Source organism: Puma concolor, chromosome B1 (genome assembly GCF_028749965.1).
Source record: "Puma concolor isolate L17-30 chromosome B1, mPumCon1.1.hap2, whole genome shotgun sequence".
Lineage (NCBI taxonomy): Eukaryota > Metazoa > Chordata > Mammalia > Carnivora > Felidae > Puma > Puma concolor.
In genome coordinates, this window is record NC_141670.1 from 131,092,169 (window position 1) to 131,116,179 (window position 24,011).

Sequence of the window (24,011 nt, forward strand, 5' to 3'; positions counted from 1 at the left end):
ATTCTTAAAATGCTATTCTACACATTCAATTCTACCAACACATCAGATCAACTGTTCTCTGAACTTAACATGCACTTTGTCAAATCTATAAATTTCCCTTCTCTGGAATGATCCCATAAAATAATCCATCACAAAACGGCCGAGTTCACAGATCACTACCTCTAAGAAGATTGTCCTCTATACTGTCAATCAGAAAATTGTTCAGGAAAAGTCTAAGACCAGATGGAAATTGCTCCTGAGCATCGTCATAGTGTAAATCAATAAACATCTTTAACAGCATCTTTACTGGCTTGAAAGTGGGCTACTTCTCGTATAGTGTTCTTTAGTACAGGGCATGCCATCATCTGAAAGCATAGATATACATGAAGCCAATAATTTACAATCAAATGCATTATTTTCTGACAGGCTTCTCTGGGGATACATTGTAGAGTATATAAAGCAAAAATTGCTCCTCAGATATCTGAGGTTGTCCTGGAGATGCCCTGGGAATATTGAGGACTGCCAATTTACCCATGGCTCCCAGAAAAGTTACACATTTTTGATTTTGTAAATTTAGTTCTTCGTAAGATTTTGTTTGAAGGAAGTATTCAACGCTTCATAGTTCAAAAATCCACAAGAATGGATGGGCTGGCTTTCTGCAGAGCTTTTCATAGATTTGGGGCAGTGGCAAATTTGAGATTATACTTCTAGCCAATAACACTGTTGCCAGTAACACTGGGTTTATATTCCTACATATAGTGGGTTTGGTGTGGTGTTGCCCCACTGCACTGTGAGCAATGTTCAGCTTTTCTTATCCAAGAAAACACAGTGATTTGATCACTAGAAAACAAAGTCAAATTCAGCCTTTTCTCAAATCCATGTACAAGATATACATGTACAAGAATGTACAAGATAAAGGGAATCCAAAAAAAACCGTAATATTTTGAAGCTCATTTTCTTTTACATCACTTCTAATTAAGTTTCTGAAGTAATGGAAGAATTTTTGTAATGTTCTAAGAAAAATTCCTGTCAAAAACAGTTAAATGGAGAGAAAATGGACCCTCAAATTGGCTCAAACCAAATTTTAAGGAGAAGAAATCCAGATGAATGGATAAATTCAAAGTAGCTTTCCAACTACTTTAGTTAGTCTGGAGAGCAGATGGCCACTGACAGCCACTCCACCCTTCAGGACCCTGGAAGTGAGCTCTGACTCTGGTTGAGTCAGCTAAGTATGAGGTGACACTGGTGTTCAGGGTGGGGACAGTGATAAAGGGCAATAATATGCTTAAAATAATGTCTCTACTGCTATTTGGCTATATTCATTTAAGTCAATTAGTGAACTTCTCTAAGCCACCATTTCTTCATCTGTAAAGCGGACGTAATAGTTTTTGCTTCATGGGGTTAATATGAAAATTTTTTAAATTAAGTTGAATAATGGATGCAAAACTATAAATGATAGCTATTGTTACTGTTGTTGTTTTCATTAAGTTTTGATGGGGAAACATCATCTTCCAAAAAGTCCTTTTTTGGACTTCCTTCTTGTGAAGGGGAAGTGGAGCCTGAGAAGGCACTGGAGTCACGTTCTAACTATTCCAGAGGTTCCGTAAATACTACATAGGCAAGATAGTAAGGGACTAATGAGAGTAGGTGGCTTGAGAGAAGAAACATGAGAAACAGAAAAAACTCTAATTACTTTCCATATCATTCAGAATAAAATTGGAAACATGAGTACCTACAAGACTTGGCATGAGCTGCCTCTTAAATCATCTGCTTCTTGGAGCTTACCTTCGACTCCTCTATCCCTTCAACCAACTCTGCTTTGCCCACTTAATTCATTTTCTTTCACAAAAGGATTTTCATGTTTCTGACTCAGGATATTTGTATTTAGTGTTTCTTCTGCCTTAAACATCATTGCACCATGTGCCCATACAGCTGCTCAATCACTTTTTCCAGGACTCTTCACAAATGTCACAATCTAAAAGAGATCTTCCCTGATCACAAAAGAGCACTTTCTTCTACCTCATGTCACTCTTTCCATTTTCCTTTTGTATGCTTAAAATTTACCACTCCCTAAAAAATCTTATGCTTATTTGTTTAGTTTTATTATCTCTCTTCTCCTCACCCTCACAAGAAGTAAGTCTTATGACTTACTTTATTTCTTTGCTATATACTCAAGCTATATACTCAAACAGTGTTTGACTATTGGCAGTTGCTTAGAATGTGTGTTGAATTCATAGGTTAATTTCATTAATAATCATCTGGCAGTTGCATCGGCTGTTGAATATTCATATTTTGGGATCAATGAATAATTACAATTGAGTTTTAAAAATCACATGAAAACTAACTGTTATACATGGTGAAAAGAATTGAGCTGGAAATATAAATATAATAGGCACGTGTCCTTTTAACTCCTAATTTTTGGATAATTGCTGATGAGAACAAATAAACTAAAAATATTGACCAAATACCTTGATTTTTTTTAACTTTTGAACTATAGTCTCAAAATCATGAGGGATAAGCAGCTATTAAGGTAGCAACATGAAAATATATTCATTATTTTCAAGTGATTTCTATAACAAGATTTAAAATATCACAAATACACATTTAATAAAACTCTCACTTTAATTTTTACGAATTTTATATTTTACATTTTATCACTTCACCTAAAAGTAATTTTACAAGATAACATCAAAAATTTTAGATAATACAGTAAATATGTGATATTTATGTGATGTCAAATTTCTGGATATTTAAAAAAATTTATAATTTGTAAGACTATAAAAATAGTTATGTTGTTTTCATCATGATAGTCAATAGACATGAATATAAAAGTAACTATCAAGATCTAGTTATGTTAAAGTAAATGAATGAATATAAATGAATATGATTTAGAAGAAATTAAAATGATAGAAAATTTTAGAATCACATAGTATTATATCAATCAACTGTTCTCTTTGTTCTTTTGCTTATACAATCAGTATAATAGAGACTATTGGAAATATTATTCTAAATCAAATTATGCAAATCACTGGCTAATGTAAATAACTGGTAGTGTAACATCCATTCTCTACTACCTGCTCCATTATAAATTATTCTTAAAATATTTTATTTAAAAATATGCAAGTAACTTGGTTTTCTCTTTTACTATATAACCTGACACGTTGACCTTGTTTGTATACATACACAGAATGTTTTCCACAACAAAACAGTAGTAAGGATTGTGCAAATTAGTTTCCCTTGGGATCACAGCATGCCCATGTAGACTTGTATCTATCCCCCCTGCTGCCTCTGGACTCATATTTCCCTATTTTGAGATATTTTATATAAAAATCACCAAAAAAAAGAAAGTAAAAAGAACCTCGATTCCTAATATAATAACTTTAATGTCATCTTAGTCTGCTACAGTGTAAACAAATGCTACTTTTTCTATTAAATATCTAAGGTATAAATATATTCCATATTTATTTTGTAAGAAAACCTTTTTGTTATTAAATTAATAAGGCTTCTATATTATGTGCTTCTATGCCATTAAAATATGAATTATCCTTTTAAACAACATATATATTGTTCATATATGAATCCTTTTCCAATAACTTTATATTTTAGTTATATGTATTTGAGCAGTTATTGAAAAGTGAATCAGGGGTTCCTGGGTGGCTCAGTTGGTTGAACACCCAACTTTGGATTTTGGCTCAGATCATGATCTCGTGGTTTGTGAGCTGGAGCCCTGCATTGGACTCTGTGCTGACAGCATGGAGCCTGCTTGAGATTTTCTTTCTGCCTCTTTCTCTGCCTTTCTCCTGCTCACACTGGCTCTCTCTCAAAATAAATAAGCTTAAAAAACAACAACAACAAAAGCGAAGTGAATCAGATTTTTACACTAGCTAACCTTATATAGTTAAGATCAATTATTATGGGAAGAAAGTCCAAGAGTTGAATGTGTAAATATCTATAATGGTCATGATACAGTAATCACAAAATTAAAATTATTTTTTCTCCAGTATTTTCCTAATTTGAGCAATTAAAGATAACTATATTATGGTATTAATTAAATATTTGGAATATATAGTCCTTTGCAGGCCAAAAGTTTTGTTGGTCATTATAATACTTTGAAGAAGTGTACTTTGTACAAAGACATTATTTCAAGCCATGTTATACCTATGATCTTATCAATAGGACTATGTGTCTATTATTTATTCAGAGGAAGAATCAAAGTATGCCCTCTCTCCATGTATATGCCCCATAATTTAGAAGTAATTTATAAGAAATAAATTTCCAGGGGTTCCTGGGTGGCTCAGTTGGTTAAATGTCAGACTTCCACTCAGGTCATGACATCACAGTTTGTGAGTTTAAGCCCCATGTCGGGCTCTGTGCTGAGAGCTCAGAGCCTGGAGCCTGCTTCAGATTCTGTGTCTCCCTCTCTCTGCCCCTTCACCACTCACACTCTGTCTGTCTGTCTGCCTCTCTCTCTCCCATAAATAAAGAAATAAAGAAAAAAAGAAATTTCCATACAACTGATAATGCAAAATATCAAATATCAAAAACTTATAGAATATATTTTATTCATATTAAACAAGGTTGCATCATACACTATTAATATGTTAATGAAAAATTTTTAGATCATATGAAAAATGGAATTCTCAGTAATTATAGTTAAGTGAACTGGGGTATACACAAAATGGTCTAAAAGAATGAATTCATAGTCTGAAATTAAGAAAAAAACAAAATGGTTTTGAGTTCTATTTTGTCATAAATCCAGTTTCCCTACCATAGTGAGAACCTTTATTTCATTATTTTCAAAATATGTATTTATATGTATGTGTGTGTGCATTCAAAATGAAGTCCTTATTAGTCATTATTTTTATATTTATATACAATTTCTCAATTTTATTTCCAAATGATTTTAATTACAGAAATTTTTATTTTTAACTTCATACTTTCCATTAGAAGATAAAGATATAGGGGCATCTGGGTGGCTCAGTCAGTTAAGCGTCCGACTTTGGCTCAGGTCATGATCTCATGGTTCATGGGTTCAAGCCCCACATTGGGCTCTGTGCTGCCAGCTCAGAGCCTGAAGCCTGCTTGGGATTCTGTGTCTCCCTCTCGTTCTGCCCCTCCCCTGCTCATGCTCTATCTCTGCCTCTCAAAAATAAACATTTAAAAAAATGTAAAAAAAAAAAAAGATAAAGATATAGTCAAAATATGAAAAGGCAGAAATAAACTGCTGTATTTAAGAAAACAGAATTTCTGTTAAACTAGAAAGATGTTGCTTCAATATATTAGTAATGATCTTCTTTAAGCATAGTATGTTACTCAGAAGAAATATTTTGACAACATGGGCAGCTTGCAAACATTAGGTAATATTTTCATTTCTGTTTGTAGGGCAAGAAGAATACAAGTGAGTTCACTACAGGTGGAGATGAAAGCCAGAAGCATCCTCAATCATTGGCTCCTGCTTCTTCACTAATACATGCTACTTATTTCCTTTTTCAAACAGACCTATATTTTTGTCAGTAGAAAAACAATGAGGTTTCTCTCTTATAATTCTACTGTCTTTGTGCCACAAAAGAATGGTGACATATATTATCTGAATTTCAAACATTTATTCATAGCATAAATCTGTCATGATTCTGGAACAAAATATTTTCCCCGACATTTAAGAGTCTTTTTGGAGCTTGCCAAATCATCCCTTTGTCCTCTAGTAGAGCGCTGTAATAATGCATTTGTGAAAATGATATTTAAGAAATGACAGCAAGGTTGATAAATTGGTACTGGGTTATTGTCATTTCTTATTCATTTTTTCCTGTCCAATACCAAAGAAATGTAATGGGAAATAGCTTTTTATCCATGTATCAGGAAATGAACCCAAGTCTACATTGACTTTTAGCTAAGAAGTTAGGTATAGGGCTCTTGGATCATTTTGAGATGCCAAGCATGTGAATGGAATTATAAATCAGAGTGATATAAGATTGATTTTCTACAATTATATCGGTAGGTTCTAAAACATTGAAGAAGTCCAATTATATTGAAATGGCAAAGATATTATTTTTTTTGCTTTTCTTTTCTTAAAAAAAAATTTTAAAGTTTATTTATTATTGAGAGACAGAGAGAGACAGAGCATGAGCATGGGAGGGGCAAAGAGAGAGGGAGACACAGAATCAGAAGCGGGCTCCAGGCTCCAGGCTCCAGGCTCTGAGCTGTCAGCACAGAGCCCGACGCAGGGCTCGAACTCAAAAACCGTGAGATTATGACCTGAGCTGAAGTCGGACGCTCAACTGACTGAGCCACCCAGGCACCCCGGCAAAGATACTATTTTAATTCTAATAGCCATAAATTTAGATTTAGACTTTTGATTAAGTAAACCAGTGGTTCACAAAAGAGTCATCTAAGGTTCTGTTAAAATACAGATAACTGGACCCCACCTCCAGTGTTCCTGATTCAGTCATTCTGGGATGGAGTCCAAAATTTGCATTTCTAATAATTTTCTAGCAATCTTAATGCTGTGGTTTTGGGGACCATACTTAGAGATACACCAAAGTACATCATTGACAGGTGAATCCCTGGGAAGCTAAGAAGCACTTGTTTTCAAATAAGAGGCTTCATAAATTCATAAATGTTGTATTTTATAGGAAAGTAATTAGATATTGTCTATAATTTTCAGCCAATGTTTATTTAAGACATGAAAATGTAAGGATAAGTATGAAATTAAAAAAAAATTGTTACTCTCATTCTTCACATATCAAAGGATTCAAGACTGATTCAATGACTCATTGATTTTGTTTAGGAAAGACATATTCACTGATCCAAAGTATTGTCAGCCATTTTTCTATGCAGTGGTGACTGAGGCTGGGGAATGAGCAGTCACTATAACAAAGTTAATCAGGAAAAGCCTTTGAGGAGTTGACATTGGACCTGGAATATGTAAAGATGTAAGTTATGACAAGATCTAAGAATAGAGTGAGCAGCAGTTCAAGGTTCTGTAGTAAGAACAAGTTTGACTAAACTGAATACAGTGTTTTTCAGTTGGTTTAGAAATGCCATATAAAATTCAATTTGACTAAAGATTAAGATTGGTGTAGAGGTTTCAAAGAAAAATAAATTAAGAGTAGCTAGGGGAATTTCTGAATTTAGTGATGTAAACATCTTCACAGACAGGAAGATTAAGACTGAACAGTATTTATTGAACAAGTATGTTGAAGTTAAAATCACAAGCACAGTGGTGAAGATTCTCAAGAGATCAGCTAGTTGCTTAGGCAGGACTGTTTGGGAGCTCATGTTATACTGCCAAACAACCCAGATATCCATCTACTCATTTATAACGGGGCACATTATTTCCCTAGAATTTGAACCTGGAATATACATATATAAATATATATAATACAGCCTTAAAAATGAAATATTCCCATTTGCAATGATATAGATGGGGCTAGAGAGTATAATCCTATGTGAAATTTAAGTCAGAGAAAAACAAATCCCATATGATTTCATTCATATGTGGAAATTAAGAAACACAGCATGAACATAGGGGGAAAACAAAAGAGAAAGGCAAACCAAGCAACAGATTCTTAGAGAACAAAATGATGGTTACCAGGAGAGATGGGGTGGGGGGAGGGTGATGGGTGAAATGGGGATTGTTAAATAGGTGATGGGATCAAGGAATGCACTTGTCATGATGAGCACCAGGTGTTGTATGGAATTGTTGAATCACTATATCATATACCTGAAACTAATATAACACTGTATGTTAACTAACTGGAATTAAAATAAAAACTTTAAAAAAAAGAAGTTAAAAAAATGGTCTATTTATATTTTGGAAATAATTTTGTACAATACTTAATTAAATGACACATTTTTCTATGACAAATACAATTCATTTACTTATATATTTAGGATTAATAAAAAAGTTTTTTCCTTAGTCATATTGAGATAATTGCCATATTGTGTAAGTTTGACTATACTTGTTGATTTGATACATTTATGTATTGCAAAATGATTGCCACCATAGCATTAGCTAATACCTCCATTATGTCACATAATTACCATTGCTTTTTTGTAGTGAGAACATTTTAGATATACTCTCTTAGCAACTTTCAAGTGTATACAATACAGTATCATCAACTATAATCACCGTGCTGTACATTAGATTCCCAGAACTTACTCATCTTACAACTGAAATTTTATACTCTGACCATGGGTTCCCCATTCCCCTCACATCCTGGGCCTTGGTAACCACTATTCCAGTCTCTGGTTCTAAGTTTGACTTTTTCAGATTCCACACAGAGGTGATATTATACAGTGTGTCTTTCTGTCTGATTTATTTCACTTAGCATAATGTCTTTAAGGTCCATCCATGTTGTCACAAATGGCAGGATTTCCCTCTTTCTCATGTCTAAATGATATTTCACTTTACATGTATGCCACATCTTCTTTATCCATTTGTCTGTTGACAGACACTTAGGTTGTTTCCATCTCTTGGGTATTGTGAATAATACCCAAAGAACATGGGAGTACAGACATTTCTTGGAGGTCCTGATTTTATTTATTTTGCATACATACCCAAAAGTGGTATTAGTGGATTATATGGTAGTTCAATTGTTAATTTTTCAAGCAGTTCCTTACTGTTTTCTATAGTTGTTGCACCAATTCATATTTCTACCAACAGTGCACAAGGGCTCCCTTTTCTCCACATACTTGCCAACACATATTATTTCTTGTCTTTTTATGATAACCACTCTAACAGGAGGTGATATATTGTTATGATTTTCATTTGCATTTCCTTGATGATTAGTGGTGTTGAGCACCATTCCATGTATCAGTTGTCAATTTGTATGTCTTCTTTAGAAAAAATGTCATTTCGGAGCTTGGAGGAAGATGGCGGCGTAGGAGGACGCTGGGCTCACCGCGCGTCCTGCTGATCACTTAGATTCCACCCACACCTGCCTAAATAACCCAGAAAACCACCAGAGGATTACCAGAACGGAGTCGCCGGAGCCAAGCGCAGACGAGAGGCCCACGGAAGAGGGTAGGAAGGGCGGCGAGGCGGTGCGCGCTCCACGGACTGGCGGGAGGGAGCCGGGGCGGAGGGGCGGCTCGCCGGCCAAGCAGAGCCCCCGAGTCTGGCTTGCAAAAAGCGGAGGGGCCTGACGGACTGTGTTCCGACAGCAAGCGCGACTTAGCGGCTGGGAGGTCATAAGTTAACAGCTCTGCTCAGAAAGCGGGAAGGCTGGAGGACAAAGGGAAGGAGAGCTGCTGAGCCCCCGGACGACAGAGCTCAGTTTGGTGGGGAACAAAGGCGCTCGCCAGCGCCATCTTCCCCGCCCATCCCCCAGCCAAAATCCCAAAGAGAACCAGTTCCTGCCAGGGAACTTGCTCGCTCCGCGCAAACACCCAACTCTGCGCTTCTGCGGAGCCAAACCTCCGGCAGCGGATCTGACTCCCTCCTGCTGCCACAGGGCCCCTCCTGAAGTGGATCACCTAAGGAGAAGCAAGCTAAGCCTGCCCCTCCTGCCCCTGTGCACCTTGCCTACCCACCCCAGCTAAGACGCCAGATCCCCAGCATCACAAGCCTGGCAGTGTGCAAGTAGCCCAGACAGACCACCCCACCCCACAGTGAATCCCGCCCCTAGGAGAGGGGAAGAGAAGGCACGCACCAGTCTGACTGTGGCCCCAGCGGTGGGCTGGGAGCAGACATCAGGTCTGACTGCGGCTCCGCCCACCAACTCCAGTTATACACCACAGCACAGGGGAAGTGCCCTGCAGGTCCTCACCACGCCAGGGACTATCCAAAATGACCAAGCGGAAGAATTCCCCTCAGAAGAATCTCCAGGAAATAACAACAGCTAATGAGCTGATCAAAAAGGACTTAAATAATATAACAGAAAGTGAATTTAGAATAATAGTCATAAAATTAATCGCTGGGCTTGAAAACAGTATAGCGGACAGCAGAGAATCTCTTGCTACAGAGATCAAGGGACTAAGGAACAGTCACGAGGAGCTGAAAAACGCTTTAAACGAAATGCATAACAAAATGGAAACCACCACGGCTCGGATTGAAGAGGCAGAGGAGAGAATAGGTGAACTAGAAGATAAAGTTATGGAAAAAGAGGAAGCTGAGAAAAAGAGGGATAAAAAAATCCAGGAATATGAGGGGAAAATTAGAGAACTAAGTGATACACTAAAAAGAAATAATATACGCATCATTGGTATCCCAGAGGAGGAAGAGAGAGGGAAAGGTGCTGAAGGGGTACTTGAAGAAATAATAGCTGAGAACTTCCCTGAACTAGGGAAGGAAAAAGGCATTGAAATCCAAGAGGCACAGAGAACTCCCTTCAGACGTAACTTGAATCGATCTTCTGCACGACATATCATAGTGAAACTGGCAAAATACAAGGATAAAGAGAAAATTCTGAAAGCAGCAAGGGGTAAACGTGCCCTCACATATAAAGGGAGACCTATAAGACTCGTGACTGATCTCTCTTTTGAAACTTGGCAGGCCAGAAAGAATTGGCACGAGATTTTCAGTGTGCTAGACAGAAAAAATATGCAGCCGAGAATCCTTTATCCAGCAAGTCTGTCATTTAGAATCGAAGGAGAGATAAAGGTCTTCCCAAACAAACAAAAACTGAAGGAATTTGTCACCACTAAACCAGCCCTACAAGACATCCTAAGGGGGACCCTGTGAGACAAAGTACCAGAGACATCACTACAAGCATAAAACATACAGACATCACAATGACTCTAAACCCATATCTTTCTATAATAACACTGAATGTAAATGGACTAAATGCGCCAACCAAAAGACATAGGGTATCAGAATGGATAAAAAAACAAGACCCATCTATTTGCTGTCTACAAGAGACTCATTTTAGACCTGAGGACACCTTTAGATTGAGAGTGAGGGGATGGAGAACTATTTATCATGCTACTGGAAGCCAAAAGAAAGCTGGAGTAGCCATACTTATATCAGACAAACTAGACTTTAAACTAAAGGCTGTAACAAGAGATGAAGAAGGACATTATATAATAGTGACAGGGTCTATCCATCAGGAAGAGCTAACAATTATAAATGTCTATGCGCCGAATACCGGAGCGCCCAAATATATAAAACAATTACTCATAAACACAAGCAACCTTATTGATAAGAATGTGGTAATTGCAGGGGACTTTAACACCCCACTTACAGAAATGGATAGATCATCTAGACACACGATCAATAAAGAAACAAGGGCCCTGAATGAGACATTGGATCAGATGGACTTGACAGATATATTTAGAACTCTGCATCCCAAAGCAACAGAATATACTTTCTTCTCGAGTGCACATGGAACATTCTCCAAGATAGATCATATACTGGGTCACAAAACAGCCCTTCATAAGTTTACAAGAATTGAAATCATACCATGCATACTTTCAGACCACAACGCTATGAAGCTTGAAATCAACCACAGAAAAAAGTCTGGAAAACCTCCAAAAGCATGGAGGTTAAAGAACACCCTACTCACGAATGAGTGGGTCAACCAGGCAATTAGAGAAGAAATTAAAAAATATATGGAAACAAACGAAAATGAAAATACAACAATCCAAACGCTTTGGGACGCAGCAAAGGCAGTCCTGAGAGGAAAATACATTGCAATCCAGGCCTATCTCCAGAAACAAGAAAAATCCCAAATACAAAATCTAACAGCACACCTAAAGGAAATAGAAGCAGAACAGCAAAGGCAGCCTAAACCCAGCAGAAGAAGAGAAATAATAAAGATCAGAGCAGAAATAAACAATATAGAATCTAAAAAAACTGTAGAGCAGATCAATGAAACCAAGAGTTGGTTTTTTGAAAAAATAAACAAAATTGACAAACCTCTAGCCAGGCTTCTCAAAAAGAAAAGGGAGATGACCCAAATAGATAAAATCATGAATGAAAATGGAATGATTACAACCAATCCCTCAGAGATACAAACAATTATCAGGGAATACTATGAAAAATTATATGCCAACAAATTGGACAACCTGGAAGAAATGGACAAATTCCTGAACACCCACACTCTTCCAAAACTCAATCAGGAGGAAATAGAAAGCTTGAACAGACCCATAACCAGCGAAGAAATTGAATCGGTTATCAAAAATCTCCCAACAAATAAGAGTCCAGGACCAGATGGCTTCCCAGGGGAGTTCTACCAGACATTTAAAGCAGAGATAATACCTATCCTTCTCAAGCTATTCCAAGAAATAGAAAGGGAAGGAAAACTTCCAGACTCATTCTATGAAGCCAGTATTACTTTGATTCCTAAACCAGACAGAGACCCAGTAAAAAAAGAGAACTACAGGCCAATATCCCTGATGAATATGGATGCCAAAATTCTCAATAAGATACTAGCAAATCGAATTCAACGGCATATAAAAAGAATTATTCACCATGATCAAGTGGGATTCATTCCTGGGATGCAGGGCTGGTTCAACATTCGCAAATCAATCAACGTGATACATCACATTAACAAAAAAAAAGAGAAGAACCATATGATCCTGTCAATCGATGCAGAAAAGGCCTTTGACAAAATCCAGCACCCTTTCTTAATAAAAACTCTTGAGAAAGTCGGGATAGAAGGAACATACTTAAAGATCATAAAAGCCATTTATGAAAAGCCCACAGCTAACATCATCCTCAACGGGGAAAAACTGAGAGCTTTTTCCCTGAGATCAGGAACACGACAGGGATGCCCACTCTCACCGCTGTTGTTTAACATAGTGCTGGAAGTTCTAGCATCAGCAATCAGACAACAGAAGGAAATCAAAGGCGTCAAAATTGGCAAAGATGAAGTCAAGCTTTCGCTCTTTGCAGATGACATGATATTATACATGGAAAATCCGATAGACTCCACCAAAAGTCTGCTAGAACTGATACACGAATTCAGCAAAGTTGCAGGATACAAAATCAATGTACAGAAATCAGTTGCATTCTTATACACTAACAATGAAGCAACAGAAAGACAAATAAAGAAACTGATCCCATTCACAATTGCACCAAGAAGCATAAAATACCTAGGAATCAATCTAACCAAAGATGTAAAGGATCTGTATGCTGAAAACTATAGAAAGCTTATGAAGGTAATTGAAGAAGATTTAAAGAAATGGAAAGACATTCCCTGCTCATGGATTGGAAGAATAAATATTGTCAAAATGTCAATACTACCCAAAGCTATCTACACATTCAATGCAATCCCAATCAAAATTGCACCAGCATTCTTCTCGAAACTAGAACAAGCAATCCTAAAATTCATATGGAACCACAAAAGGCCCCGAATAGCCAAAGTAATTTTGAAGAAGAAGACCAAAGCAGGAGGCATCACAATCCCAGACTTTAGCCTCTACTACAAAGCTGTCATCATCAAGACAGCATGGTATTGGCACCAAAACAGACACATAGACCAATGGAATAGAATAGAAACCCCAGAACTAGACCCACAAACGTACGGCCAACTCATCTTTGACAAAGCAGGAAAGAACATCCAATGGAAAAAAGACAGTCTCTTTAACAAATGGTGCTGGGAGAACTGGACAGCAACATGCAGAAGGTTGAAACTAGACCACTTTCTCACACCATTCACAAAAATAAACTCAAAATGGATAAAGGACCTGAATGTGAGACAGGAAACCATCAAAACCTTAGAGGAGAAAGCAGGAAAAGACCTCTCTGACCTCAGCCGTAGCAATCTCTTACTCGACACATCCCCAAAGGCAAGGGAATTAAAAGCAAAAGTGAATTCCTGGGACCTTATGAAGATAAAAAGCTTCTGCACAGCAAAGGAAACAACCAACAAAACTAAAAGGCAACCAACGGAATGGGAAAAGATATTTGCAAATGACATATCGGACAAAGGGCTAGTATCCAAAATCTATAAAGAGCTCACCAAACTCCACACCCGAAAAGCAAATAACCCAGTGAAGAAATGGGCAGAAAACATGAATAGACACTTCTCTAAAGAAGACATCCGGATGGCCAACAGGCACATGAAAAGATGTTCAGCGTCGCTCCTTATCAGGGAAATACAAATCAAAACCACACTCAGATGTCACCTCACGCCAGTCAGAGTGGCCAAAATGAACAAATCAGGAGACTATAGATGCTGGAGAGGATGTGGAGAAACGGGAACCCTCTTGCACTGTTGGTGGGAATGCAAATTGGTTCAGCCGCTCTGGAAAGCAGTGTGGAGGTTCCTCAGAAAATTAAAAATAGACCTACCCTATGACCCAGCAATAGCACTGCTAGGAATTTATCCAAGGGACACAGGAGTACTGATGCATAGGGGCACTTGTACCCCAATGTTCATAGCAGCACTCTCAACAATAGCCAAATTATGGAAAGAGCCTAAATGTCCATCAACTGATGAATGGATAAAGAAATTGTGGTTTATATACACAATGGAGTACTACGTGGCAATGAGAAAAAATGAAATATGGCCTTTTGTAGCAACGTGGATGGAACTGGAGAGTGTGATGCTAAGTGAAATAAGCCATACAGAGAAAGACAGATACCATATGGTTTCACTCTTATGTGGATCCTGAGAAACTTAAGAGAAACCCATGGGGGAGGGGAACAAAAAAAAAAAAAAAAAAAAAAAAAAAAAAAAAAAAAAAAAAAAAAAAGAGGTTAGAGTGGGAGAGAGCCAAAGCATAAGAGACTGTTGAGAACTGAGAACAAACTAAGGGTTGATGGGGGGTGGGAGGGAGGAGAGGGTGGGTGATGGGTACTGAGGAGGGCACCTTTTGGGATGAGCACTGGGTGTTGTATGGAAACCAATTTGACAATAAATTTCATATATAAATAAAAAAAAAAAAAAAAAAAAAAAAAAGAAAAAATGTCATTTCAGTTTCTCTGCCCATTTTTTAATTGGGTTATTTGGGGACTTTTTGCTATCGAGTTGTGTGAGGTTTTTATTATTATTATTATTATTATATTAACTCTTTATCAGATATATGACTGGCAAATATTTTCTCCCACTCCGCAATTTGCCTTTTCATTTCATTGATGGTTCCTTTTGCTGTGCAGAAGCTTTTTAGTTTGATGTAGTCCAACTTGTTTATTTTTGCTTTCAACATTAAATCCAAAAAAAAACATTGCTAAGATTAATGTCAAGGAGTAAAACTGATTCTAGATAAGCAAATGATTTCACTGGCACAGATAGTGGAATTGCCCAACAGCTAAATAGAGCTGAATAGGTCTAAATTTACAATCTGCAAGGATAATCTGTCAGGGTATTTCATTTTCTAGAAGAAATTGAAGTTAGTCATTTGAGCAAGTTGGTTAAATGGAAATTGATTAAAGTATTAGTTCTAGAAGAAGCTTGAGATATGTCAGGTTTTGTGATACAGTTTTCAGAAAGCATTGCACCATGACTTCTAGATTCCTTTTCATGATTATAAATAACATCTACAAACTTGCAAACCAATAAATGTTATCTGGGTGTGTGCCACCTAATTAATTAAAATCATTGTTCCAATGGTCAAGAAAACTGGAATGTAGTTACAATTTTTCACCTTGAATCTATCATTTTATTATCTGAACTATTGATTTTCCTTTAATTTGTAAAATAAAAGAGGTGAACACGTTAGCCCTCTAGCACAAAAATATCTATATATTTATCAACCTGAAAATTTGATACATAAATACTATCCAAGTCACTATTGTTTTGGGGCAAGTGCTTTTATTGACATTAATAACGTGAAAATTTTATCATTCTGTCTTCTGTATGTAGCCCGCCATCTCAGGATGAATATATGGAATAAATCTAGGTAAATGAGATAAGAGATCCATACTATCCATACACTTCATACTGAGTCTCATACTAATACTAAAATTAATAGCCATGGTTTTCTGAGGGCTGGGTATGTGGCAGGCATTGGGCTAGGCTCTTCAAATTTGTCTTTTAATTTATCCTCACAATAACCCTAAAAAGCATGTATCACGATCTTTATAAAAATGGAAAACTAAAATTAAAAGTTCAAATGAATTTCCAAGATGAAAGAGCTACTAATTTGTAGGACTGGCATTTTAATCTAGCTCTCTTTGACTCCCCAAAACTCTATTGTTTTCACTTTAATATATTACTTCTAACCCATGACTAAAACATCCTAGCCCGATTGAAGAACAAACCTACAGTGTCTGTCTAATGAGACCACTACTTGTTTTCTGGCCTTTTGTGATTTCTACTGCAAAGGACTTCAAGGAGAATACCGTATGAGAAATAGTGTTGACTGTGTAAGACACTAAGCTTCATGACAATTTTAAAATACCAGATTTTTTTTTCCTCTTTGTATGCCCTACTCAGAAGCTTCCATAATAAAATTACTTTCTTAAAGCATATGGCCTTTTTAAGTTATCTTTTTCACGAGTTAAAAATGTTTATGATGAAGAATAACTTTACTCGCATTCCATATGTTTGCCCATCTCAAGAAGTTCTGCAGATTTTGTCTGGAGCTGGTTGAAGCAAAGAATTATGTTTCCCCCTAATACCACATAATATAGGCATTGGCAGAACACAGGACTATAAAATATCATGAAACAGAGGAATCTGGAGTTGGTAGTAAGCACAACTTAACTGGGGATAGCAAAGATCACAGATTGTCATTGAAGGAAACAGAATTTCAGAAAAGGCATCCATCAGTAATTTACCCATCTATTTTATTCATAGTTCTAGTTAACTATTAGTTGATATAAACTGTAGTGATGATGGATAAAGAGGAGAGAATAGTTTCCAGGAGAAATAATGTTCATGTAAACTACCTTATATTATTTTTTTTTTGTTTCCTCCTCTAGTTAAGTCATGTCACAGGTTACAACCTGCCTCTGTGGTACTGCTAAGGAAACAAGTGGTCAATAAAATCTTTAACATTCTATCAACTAGACCTGTCTCTGTCTTTATGTTATATAGGGGACCTAAAAAACTATAACATAGCCAGTTGGGTGGTTTATGCCCATGAGAGTGTCCTGTTATTGGAAATAAATATAATGATGCCATGACGTCAGTTGTTATGATAGCAGACATTTTCATTCAAACACAAAATCTGTCATTTTAATTATGAAAAACAATTTTTAGTAAAAATATTATAACTTCAGATTATATTTAACATTTATAAATAGAGTTTGTCGATTTCATCTGGCACAGAGAGGCTTGTATACTTCTAATCAGTCCAAAAAAAAAAAAAAATCGGAGTTACTGTTGATTGATCTGGGTGGAAAAAATGTTCACCCAGAAAGCACTACAGGCTCAAGTGAGATTCTTGAGTTCCCTTTGTTCATTTTAATATCAATCCCAGCCAAGGCATTTTAGTGGCAGTTATAATTGTTTTACAACTGCCTTGGAAGCTTGTCATATTGCAGCACTTAACAGAGATGCTATCATAATAGCCTGTCTCAAGAAAGCTTCAGTGAAGCCTTAAAATTAAAGCTCACCAGTTGGCAAAGTGACAAATTGATAAGGTACAAGTGAATTGGAAATTCACCAGGTAAACAAAAGCTCCAAGTCATTTAAAAACAATGAAAAAGAGGTCACTGCTTTCACGTGTTCCAATCGCACCCGAATTGTAAAGTGAAACCTAGTAACTTCTTACTAAGGACTTAAAAAATCTTCAGATGTTTTTAGGTAACACGACAAAAACACATAATTGTGCCAGACACACACACACACACACACACACACACACACACACACGAAAAATGATAATCTGAGTACACACACAGTCTTCTTAATGCCTTCAAAAGCCTCCTAAATCGGTTCAAAGGGAAAAGAATCTCACCACCAAGTACTGCCAGTTCTAGTGAGAGAATTGTTTACTGCATGAAGCAAAACAAACAGACTGTGGCGGGGGGAGCGAGGAGTCATCACAGCTCTTTAAATGGCCTATCCATATTACCTCATGACAACTGTGAGCCCAGCACCTCCAGATCCGTGTGGTGTGGCTGGGTCACCGTGAACCTGAATGATCTCACCTCTTAGGTGTAGGTCTGGCTGTTTCAGCTGGCTGTGCACAGCATCCTGCAACTCATTTGGGTAGACGACATGGGTGGTATAGATGTCAGATTGGTTTTTCACAACGTAGTCATTTTTCCTAATGGTGTTATTATCTTCCAAATTTGGAGATGAGGCTATAGAGAGTTTTCTTGTGATGCTTTGCATCTTAAATTCATCCTTAATACCTCCCCTGCTTGTCACCTTTTCGTGTGCTTTGAAGATGGTGCACTGGGCAGTGTTCCCAATTTATGGTAGGAGAAAAAGGGCTTGGTCTTTCCTCATTTGAAAAATCTTGGCCCAGTTAGCAGCATGATTTGGATTTTAAGTAAATATTATTTAATTAGACAAATCAGTAAAATAATATTTTTACTGATGGCACTGGAAAAGTCATTTGAGCAGTATTTATAAAAGTACCTTCTTTATTTACACATCGAACAGTTGCACTTTCAACCCGAACATCTACAAGCTAATTTATAATTTTCCTGAGACCTAAATTTGAATCACATACATTAAGATGTGCAAGAGTGAGTTTCTAAGCTGGCAAATGAGCAAAACATATGGACTGATATTCATCTCTCAGTAGTACTTATTCTTTGCCTATATATACTTGTTTTTAGGGGGGGTAAAATTACATGTTCTGATTTGAAAAGGGAAATTCACAGAGGTCCTATAAATGTCTCTTGCAAAAATCAAAGATCTACTGGCAGATGGCAAATATCAAGAACCCATAGCAAATGTATGTTAATAATTATTCTCTCTTCTGAGATTATATTCAACCTAAGCTTCCTTCGTACACAGTCCTTCTGGTAGCCATTACCAATCTATCAATAGGCATGAGAGATAAAATCCATTTGCCATCCCTCCTATACTATATAATATACAGTGGTGCTGGCAAGGTTTCCTTTATTTTGATGTTTTCCTCCCCATTTTAGTCTTTTACAAGCTAAATGTTATTAATAAAGTGAAAGAGGTTAATTGCATTAGAATAGAGTTAGAATATTTAGAGAAAGGGGCAATAAAATTATTCTCATCCATAAATGATTTAATACCTTCAATATTAGCATAGCAGCTTTTAAAACCTTCTTAGAAAGCTTTAATGTGAAATAAGGTACTGAATGGCTATAATCTATACAATACCTTTAAACATAAGTATCCATTATGTTACCTCAAATTTAACATTCAATTTAACATGCTCTTACTTTTTAAACTTCTTCCAGAATTGCACCCTCAGTAAAAGGCACCTGGGAGTCACTATTGACTCTCTTCCAAAGCATACAAAATTAACCTTATTACCCCTTTCAAAGTAATTTGTGGATTTTTATATTTGATAAATATCATCGATTTAATGTAGGTTGGTTATGGTTAAACTTGATCCATGTGAGTGAAATCATAGCAATGTAAGCATTTATACAGAGAGTGTTGGGTATTCCCTAGGTCAACTTAGGGAAGTTCTCCAGGCGTTGGACTACAGTGCCATGCCTCTTTTGGACTCTAAACTTTTAAGCACACCCTTTAAATTGATATGAAAAGACAAGAAAGAAAAAATAAATGCCAATTTCAAGAAAGAAACAGATGAACATACACTCATTGACAAGTTTCTAAAAGACTACTTAAACTAAGCCAGAGGTCTTCCTTAAAGAAAAATACTATATGTATTTTTCCAAATCATAACGTTTTTAAATGCCAGGCTTTATTGAAGAAATTTTTAAAAGTACTTCTTGTCTTATTGTTACCTTATTTCATAGAGAGCCAGTGGGATTTCTCAGTCGAAATGTCAAATTTATAATTAGGATTCCTATGATATAAAGTTTGTCTTGCTTAAAGACATAGTACATTTTCAAAGATTTGAAATCTGTAATACACCAATTAGATAACTCTTCACTGAATGTTTCACATATAAATTAAATGTATACTACTTTTTCCTTCTGACTTCCTAATAAAATAATAAAGTATGTCAAACAGTGAACTTTAAGATTTGTAAAGCAAAAATTATAAGACTATATATATTTTGATAAAAGATTGAATTTTGCCTAATTCTCTTTAATATTAAGGGAACTATTTATTATAACAGCCTAATCATTATCACTAAAACAGGAGTCACTAATTTACATTTTAAGATATAGTAATCCTTCAATACAACTTTCTATTCTTCTGATGTTTCTAGTATCTAGAACATTATTGCGCCTCTCAAGTAAACTGATTTATTCCTTTTTCAGTTATAGAATTAAGTCCATCATTTAAAATGAGTCCTAATAATTTTTAAAGTTAATTCTGATGATTAACATTAACTCTAAATAGAAACTTTTAAATGTCATGAGAACATATCTATGTAACCAAAATGGAAAAGAATTCATCTTCATTTCTTGGATTACTAATAAAAGTTACTACTGTGATTGCTTCCCTTTCATCAAATAACCTATCCCTATGGTCATAACCATTGTTTTATTACCTTCATATTTTCCTTTATTTTATAGACATGTTTAGCAAAATAAGATGTAAAGTTTCAGAAAATGATTTCAATATTTCACGTATAAAGAATATAATGACTTGTATTTCAATAAAATGTTATGAATAAAAAAGGATTTAAATTGTCTGATAAAGAAGAAACTAGGTCAGTTAAAATAATTCCCTTTCAATTTCAGGGTAAAAAATCTCATTTATTCAGGATTTTTATTACTTCAGAATTCATGACAATTAGGGCAATGACTATATTGAATTTACAGCTATATTATCGCTGAAGAAAAATTTCACTCTTTAGCACAGTCAACTTTCTCCTACATATATAGATTTTTACTTAACTTTTTGTTGGCCTCCTGCTCCCCAAAGGGTACCCTGCTTCTGCTTCCTCAAAGTCTCAAAACTTTGGTGTTGCTGGTCTCAGGCACTTAGACTTCCACAATTCTGCAGGTTGGTGGTCTTTTGTAGGATTTACATGGAGTTGCATTTGTCTAGGGTGCTGCCAAGATTGAAGTCCTCTGTGTGTTCTAGCAGGCAGTGGTAGGTGGTGATCTCAGCCTCCAGTCTGGTGAACATCAGGGCCTCCAACACATGGGTGTGGTGCTACCCTTCTGCCCAGATCTGGAACAGCTCCAACTCCAGGTACAGCAGGATCCCACTGAGCTACTCCATCTTCATGGCTGAGCAGGCCTCTTGCCTCCCTCAGGTTGTTCTTCAAACTGGCCTTCAGATTTCTCACCAAATCCAGGTGAGTCTCCAAGGACTGGGCCATATATCTCCACTCCCTGAGCATCATCTCAGCTGCTATGACTACTGTGGTGCTCTCCTCAAACATCTAAGATCAGTACTTGTCCAGCTCTTCTCGGTTCTTCTAATCCAGCTCATGGTACTGGGCTTGCCTGTCTGCCATGATCCTTCTGAGGTCCTGAGATTAGGGGTATCCAACTCCATAGTGAATCCAGAGTTGGCCCATCTGGATTTTTAGACCCTTTACTTTCTCCTTGTGGTTCTTTATGAAGAGCAGATCTTCCTTGTGATCCTCAATCTTCATGCCCAACTGCAGCCAAGTGACAATGGTGTCATCAAACCTTATGGAGTCCATGGTTGTCACTATTCACAGATTGGCACATGGCCAGGTTCGTCTCATACTTGACTACAAAGTAATCAGCAGGAAAATGGGCATTGTCAATCTGTACAAATGATGCAGACATTGTCCAGACACTTTGTAAAGATCTGGGCCCTCAGCATCTTGATGGTCTTCAAGTAATTCTCTCATCCCTGACCTGGGTTCCTTTCTTCTACAGGTGTTCTCAGATTTTGATCTCTAGTACCTGGTTATTAGTCTTCTGGTTCCTTACCATCTCTATATAAAAGGGCAGACAGTCATTCGGGTCTTACATAGTCTCCTTCTCACCCTGGATGCACCCTATACCCACCAGACCCCCAGCCATCCCTGCAGCCATGCCCCAGGACTCCCAGTGGGCCTGTAAGCTGGTGAAATAGGACACCGAGATCCATGAGCCTGACCCCCAGCATCGGTATAGATTATGACTTCACTGCTGAGAGGCTGGACCTAGTGGCTGTGTGACAGCATGGAGTTCAGGGACTGATAGTTGGAGGAGAAGGTGAAGTGAGTGGTAAAGCTCACACTGTTCTAGAAGGAAGATGAGATGCCAGGGTTCAGGCTTGAGCCACCTCCCCTATATCTTTTTATCCCTTATTATGAGTGTGATTTTGTTTTAATAAGCATCAGTAGAAACTGAAACTATAATTTCTGATTAACCAGACTAAATAGATGATAAATGTTTCTTAATTCATCCATAATTAATGTATTTTCACCAATTATCTGCTTCTCCCCTGGTTTACTCCACAAATAGACTGTGGTCCTCAGGAGGAAAAAGGGATAGACTATTACTATTTATGAGGTATTAGCTACATGTGTATGCAAAATATGTTTTTAATCATTTGTCCAAAAAATAGTTACCAAGAGGTATTTTCTACCTCTTCATACTGTATGATACTGTGGTAGGCTTTTGGGGGGGGGGGCAACAATAAATAAGATAAAATCTCTGGCTCAAAGTTACTTGCATTCTAATTGTGAATCAATCCCATAAATATGTTTACATTATCTGGTCATAAAAAGCTCCATGAAAATCCATAAAAGTGCAGCTAAGGCAAATGGGCTATGGTAGTCAGGAATCTCAAATAGGTGTGATGAAAGGACCTTGTAGGAAGGAGCTTAGCAGTGCAAACCTTCTTTGTTGTTCCACTACTATTTTCATTTTCTTAATGAAGCATATATTTAGCTCATACTCTAGGATCAAACTGTATTCAAATCCCATCTGTACCACTTTCTACCTGTATAGGATCTTAGGTGTTTTAATAACTTATTTTTGTCTTTGTTTTCTCATCTGTGAAATGCAATTCAAGTGCTAGTCATCTCCCTGGGTTGTAGAGATTACTACGATACTACACATTCTAAGTAACACACTGAAATAGTTTTTAAAGCATAACAAGTGCTCAATAAGTATTAGCTTATCAACATCATTATCATTGCAGTCTGATAAAATATTTTAATATCCCTGCAGTGTGCTGACTCTCAGTATATTGTGTTGAACTTTGAGGTTTTGGGCCATGTGCAAGGCTTGGGAAGTCAATTTACAATGTATAGATAGTGAGGTAACTCAAGAGATATTTACCTAGCTCTGGAGATGTGTGTTTACATTTGAAGAGACTGAGACCCAGAACCATGGAGATGTATCTAGGTCATATAAAGGGGATTTACCTGCCCATTGGAGACATTTACATTCCAAAAGGTTGGAGTGAGAACTCCTTACCCTTTTCTTCCCATCTCCAGGGAAGAGAAGTTTTTGTTTTGTTGTGTTTTATTTCCCCACTTATTTTAGGGATATGTCCTAAAGGTAGCTTTTCTACATATACAGGCATCTAAAATCCATTTTCTTTCATTCCCTCACCTACCATGGAGTGTGAGGTTACTCACAAAGGAGATTTTACTAGTTGTCTTTCATTATACACACAGGAATAAATTTCGGGGTAAAGGGGGACAACAACAGCTATTAGTGACTAATTTCTCTCTAATCCAGAACATCTTAGGTGCACATTCAGGAGACAATATATAATAATGATTATTCCAAATCAACAATCATCATTATCATCATCATCATCATGGCAGAAGCTAGCTACAATCTAGGTGCTAGATATGCAAACATCTGTATCTTTTCCTGGGTTTTGTTGCACATCAGTACAGTCAAGTGACTAAGATTTGACCAACGGAATGTGGGCAGAAGTGAATGCAGCCTCTAGGCCCATAAAACCTACTCAAATATTCCCTGTCTATTTTCCCTTCTGCTGGATGGCTACAGGAAATCCAATGGGATACTCTGAAATCTTAGATGTTAATCAAGCCACTAGACTGAAAAGAGCCTGGGATCCAGCAAAACTATATAAAGGAGGACTCTAAATGGAACCCTACCAATTGTCATTATTCTTATGTGTCAGTGTGAAATAAATCACTTGTGAGAAGCTTCTAGGATTTGCATGTGAAAGAGGGAG

At 36.8% G+C, this 24,011-nt stretch overlaps 1 protein-coding gene and 1 pseudogene across 5 annotated transcripts in view; both read right to left on the reverse strand.

Moving 5' to 3' along the window:
• Positions 1-24,011, reverse strand: part of CCSER1 (coiled-coil serine rich protein 1) — a 1,329,329-nt gene that overhangs the window by 115,620 nt on the left and 1,189,698 nt on the right. The window lies entirely within an intron of this gene.
• The window catches only part of LOC147581881 (keratin, type I cytoskeletal 18 pseudogene), a 36,874-nt pseudogene continuing 27,691 nt past the window's right edge, over positions 14,829-24,011 (reverse strand).